Here is a 6,000-nt window from a genome sequence, read left to right as displayed (position 1 = left end):
CGTACAGCAACACCGACCAAACATAGGAGTGCAGGACTCTTAAACGCAATTTCATAGACAACCTTCGGCAACATAAAACATTTTTCATGCTGCCAAAGGCATTTCTTGCTATTTCGATCCTTCTTCTTATCTCTATTTCGGAACTGACGTCCGTATTGATCATTGCTCCTAGGTATTTGTATTGTTCGACCTGTTCAATCATTTGTCCGCGCACACTCAGGTTTAATGAATCCGTCTTTTCTTTAAAGAAATAGTACCGGATAATATAAATAAACCTTGACTCAACCAAATTTGAGCAATATTGTAGGCAACGATCTCTACTATAGCAGAGATTAGCGTCAAATTGCTTGATTGCAACCGACATGAAGTTCTGCCGATGATCATCATCTTTCTAAATCTACATATGTAGATACATATAACGGAGGATCTATACCAGTGGTTCTCAAGTGCGGCCACGGTAGCCGCATGCGGCCACCAGCGACTTAATAGTAAATAATACTAATATTTAAAAAAAATTAAATATATTTTAAAAACTACAAAAAAAGTAACTTAACAATATTAGAGACCATGCTCATCATTGACAAACTAAAAAATATAACGAAAAGCCTTGTGACGGAAGTTGAAAATGACAATTTTTCAATTTTATCTTCTGTTAGTGATTTGATAGATAAGATGACAGACACAACTTAAAAATTAAAATTAAAACTTATAATAATAGAGTGTCTTAAATCTCTGAATCTGGAACATGATAAAAGGTTCGAAGAATTGAATTTTTTTAAAACTTTATTTTTGTATCTTCCCCTTTATTATGATGACAAATGAAAATTTCATAGTACTACAAAATAGATTAAAATCATTTTCAGTATTGAGATTAATTAACTGTAACTAACGTAAAATATGCATTATGAGAAATTAGTCATGATCAAGTACTTAATAACCATTTTAATAATATTTCGGTTCAAAAATTTTGGTTGGAAATATACGTTGACAATGAAACAAACTAATATAAAGATTTGGCAACAATTGCTTTATTAATATTGTCTATTTTTCCCACTACCGTATATTGCGAAAGATCATTCAGTGTAATGCACTTTATTAAAAACAAATTTAGAAACCAGCTGACAGACGCAAACTTAGAAGCAGCAATGCGGCTTGCATTGGAAGAAAGGAGTATTGAGCAAATTTCCATTTCCATATTAAATAAATAGATACCAAAATGTTAAAATTTCTTTTATTTTATGAATAAATTGATCCATTTTTTTGTAACTTTAATTTATTTGATTAAATTTGGTGCGGCCACCAGACATTTCCATGGGACCACTATTATCACATGTGCGGCCACGGTAAAATTTCGCCTGAGAACCACTGATCTATACCCGTGCGTATTATTTATTTTGGTTGGTATTGTTATACCATTGGTTTTATTTCAATGGAGGCATTTTCCGATGTCTTGTCGATTTGGTTTATGTAATTTTGGCGTATAACGAAACGCTAATAACCCGTTGCCTGCTGACATTGCATAAACAATGACGATTATAAAAAAAATGAAAATAAAACATACACACACACACACACTCACATAAACACACACGGATCGTCAATAAAAATGAATAAAATAAATAAACGAACGAAGCGAACTTTCTACGTTCGTTTTGAATGTGTTTTCTACGTTCGTTTTGAAGTGTTCGCCGCATAATGATAAATGATAAAGTAATTGCTGAAATGAATCGACGGCGACGACGACATCAACGCTGTCTCACCTTCTTGTTATTTTTTTTTATTGTATGGTATTTTAAGTTGGAGAATCGTCTGTTTGTGATCGTGATGGATTGTTTTGTATATTGAAACGCATTGGCGCCATTGAGTCGCGTCCGCAGCGGTAACTATCTGAACATTTCGACAATTTATCTATATATTAGTAAAATGAGGAAAGTTTAATTATTTATACATGTATGTACATATGTACTTTTGTCTTCTCTTGTGGTGTGAGAACGAAAAATCCGCTTGAGGAATCTTCGCCAAATTTTACGTGTGTTTTTGAACACACCATTGAGTGACCTTCCCCATGTAATGAATGATCAAATTTAATGTTCTAGATTTTTATATGGAAACTTCTAAAGGTGCCCATCTACATAATATCTAAAAAAAATAACTCAAAAGGTCAATAAAAATAAAAGGTAAAAAAAATAATTAAACATTGTTTATAAAAAAAACTACTTCCGGTTTACGAATTCTAGCCAAAATCTTATCAACTCTAAGTTAGTACCTACATAAAGAATACAAATATAAATTTTCAACTTGATATGTTTAGGGGTGTGTAAAGAATCGTGGTCACAAAATCTTAGACTTTTCTAAGAGGAAAAAATCCCACTTCCGGTTTATTAAATTTATTGATTTTTTTATAAATTTCGTCACATTGATACAAGAATTATAGTTGAATTTTTTCGGGAAGAGCACACGCGTTTAAGGGGTCGAAATAAATAGTGGAAGAAAAATCGAACAAGAGTAAACTGCCACTTCTGGTTGACAGGTGTTCAACAAATTTTATATATGTTTGTACTAGCTGAACCCCGCGTGCGTTACAATGCCACAAAAACGCATGCAATTCCCGTTCCTGTTTCCGTTTCCGTTCCCGTTCCCGTTTCTCGATGTGTTTCGATAAGTGAATGTTTCAGTTTCAAATTAAATTACAGTAATGACAATTTGTTGGAAAAACGCAGGCGGCGAACACATTTGAAATTATTCAACTGTTTGTTTATCTTACCCTAACAACGCAGGTGGCGATGCGAAAACATTTAAATGCCACTCATTCCCATTTTTCCCGTTTCCGTTCCCGTTTTTGGGTGATTTTTTTTACAATAACTGATGTAAGTTTCATCGCAATCGGTTGAATGGTATAGGAACGTATACGTGACAGAAAGACAAACATTGATTTTTATATATGCATATACATATGTAGATATGAAACTTGTTATTAATATATGAAATTTCAGTTCAATATATTATACTAAAAAGTTTATGAGCAAAATATAAAAAAAATACCTAGATTCTCTAGATTAAAAGTACTACTTTCGTTTGAGGTAAAAATATTTAAAAATATTAGTTTATAAAATTTATAATTTATATTAAATGTAAAAAATCTTTGGGAGATAATTGAATTCAAAAATTAAAAAAAGGACTCCTATAAGGGTAGGTACTATGTATTTTCGGTCAACTATAGATACATTTTTATAAATTCGCATTTTTTTTATAAATCACTAAATTTTGAGATGCTGAAAAAATTGAAATTTGCGAGACATCTATAGACAAATTTGCAGCATTTTATAAATTCATTATTTCGAGATGCCGTACAACTTAAATTTTGCGAGAAATAGGACAGGGCTGCCAATTTGTTGAAACCGTTTCAATGAAATCAAATAAGTTGGCAAACTTTGATACGGAACGATTGACCTTGGTATCCAATTTCTAACCAGCAGCACATCCAGGGATTGAACCCGTGACCACACAATTTAAAACATTAGATTGTGTTTTAGATCTATGCTGGCTTGAGATTATAATGGCGATAGATGGACGAAATAAGGGCTCGAATGGTACCCGAGAGAATGTAAAAGGTTGCAAGGAAGGCTAGGTAGGTAGATGAGTGAGATGGGATAGCTGACAGTTGTCCAAAATAGATATGTACGAATGGAAGCGTGTTGGAGAGGCCTTCATCCAGCAGTGGATGGCGAATGATTGTAAATGATGATACATATGTATGTATGTAGGTATTCAACGAGGATTATACGTTTCAATTTAAATCGGAGGCTTCACGTTTAGAGTTTCGTTTAGCGAAACGGTGCGATGGTCTGATCCTCGACAAATGAATTATTCCGCGATTGTACTTGGATGCAAATTCGGTACACAATCGCGAAATGCAGTTTTTCCTCGTGACTCACAATCGCCACACGTTGGCTGAGTTTCAAGCGAATCTCGACGAATGTCAAAACGCGAATTCGACCGGAAAAAATTTTCCAAATGTACGTTTCCATACGGCATTGAAATGGTCTTTGTGAAAAAATCAAAATAGTATAGTGCGTTCTAGACGCGATTGGAATATAAAACTCAAACGACGCTCGCATCATAAAACTACAAGACAGGAAACTAAATACATACATACATACACACAATATAACACTATTTTGTACGTATTAAATTATATGTATGCACTCACTTCATTCGTATGGAAAAAAATACAGTGTGTTTTTAAACATGTTTATAATATGTTCATGGAATATGCACATAGGTTGGTTCAAGGATTCAATATGAGTTTGTATGAATAGCAAGTTTTAGCTTGTCTACGTGGTAAATCTAGTTGTTTTATTCTATACTACGTGGTACTACTAGTTGTTTTACCCGGCTTCAACCAGTATTTGTAATATAAACAGAGTAAACATGGCGAATCTAATAGTAAATATTCATCCAATTGTTTTTTTATTAAATTTATTTAAATCGAAAAAATGTAATATTCAACCAATTGAATTGTTGCCATAGAAACTTAGTATTGTTTGCGAAATTCCCAACCAAAAATACTTATAAACATACATATATATTTATATACAAAGTCTCTTTTGAAATTATGGGTCTACCTCATGGGCCCGAAAGTGAATCGCCCGAAAACGCAAATATCGGAAGGCAAAGATCGAAATTCAAAAAATCTTAAGTTGAAAGATCAAAAAAAAGGGTGCATACTCACGTACATACTCACTTAATTTGCGTGAGCAGAATACAACAGGAACAAGAGGAACAGGCTTTTCCTCATATATTCTGCGCACGCACATTAATACGGGAGGAAAAGTCTGTTCCTCTTGTTCCTGTTGTATCCTGCTCGCGCAAATTAAGTGAGTATGTATCGTTTACCATGCACCCTTTTTTATCTTTCGACTTAAGATCTTTCGATTTTCGATCATTGCCTTCCGATATTTGCGTTTTCGGGCGTTTCGCTTTCGGGCACATGAGGGAGACCGAGAAACTTAGTATTGTTTGCGAAATTCCCAACCAAAGATACTTATAAACATACATATATATTTATATACAAAGTCTCTTTTGAAATTATATATTAGATAAGCATTGCGCGATTTTGTCGCTGCGTGGTTTCTTCCAAACGATTTTGTTCCGCGCGGTTTTATCAGGACACCGATTTTAACACATGCCGCACTGTGATGGATAGCGAGTGACCAGGACTTATGTTTTATTTAATCGCTCCAAATATGCTGAATGCTGGGTCTTCATATTGTATGTATTCGTCATAAAAACCTCTATGATTCGAATTATTCCATTACAAAATAAAAAAAACATTGATCAATATCAACATAAATAACTATTTTCACGGGAAGCGCTTGTACACGTGCCTCACAGATGTGAGAGAGAGGGGGAATTCAGTACGCGCGACGTTCAACGATCAGTTTGAGAATGATATCCGCCTTAGAATAACGGCTCTGCTTCGGCCGTCATTTTTTTAATTTCTTATATTTATTTTATGTATATGTTATTCGACCTTTATTACATGATAAAATGATTTTTATAGCTAACTAATGTTTTATCCGGCTTCGCTCGGTATTTGTAATATACATAAACCGCTTAACATGGCCAATCTAATAGTTTATTAAATTTATTTGAATATTCGTTTCAAATTAATTTATTTTTCTACGAACCAACAATAGTTCTACTCTTTCGAAATTATATATTAGATTGCAATAATTAAATTCGCAAATTTTATTTTAACTTAAAACGCACATTTTCAAATGGACGCTTGGAGTCCACCACAGTATTTAGCGGATTTTTTTAGCACAGCAAGGCAAATGTGGCTCGATGAAACTTGGCGTTCTTATTTTATTATCAAACAGACCCTTAAGCATATTTTGTAATTCATAAACATTATTAAAAATTCTATATTAAGGCAGGAAATTCTGTTCTATTGAGCAATTACACGAAAACGAAAAATTTGATTGTGTTGCGATTGAG

Source organism: Arctopsyche grandis, chromosome 2 (assembly GCF_051622035.1).
Source record: "Arctopsyche grandis isolate Sample6627 chromosome 2, ASM5162203v2, whole genome shotgun sequence".
Classification (NCBI taxonomy): domain Eukaryota; kingdom Metazoa; phylum Arthropoda; class Insecta; order Trichoptera; family Hydropsychidae; genus Arctopsyche; species Arctopsyche grandis.
The sequence above is the reverse complement of the archived record's forward strand: the minus strand, read 5'-3'. Positions refer to the sequence as shown.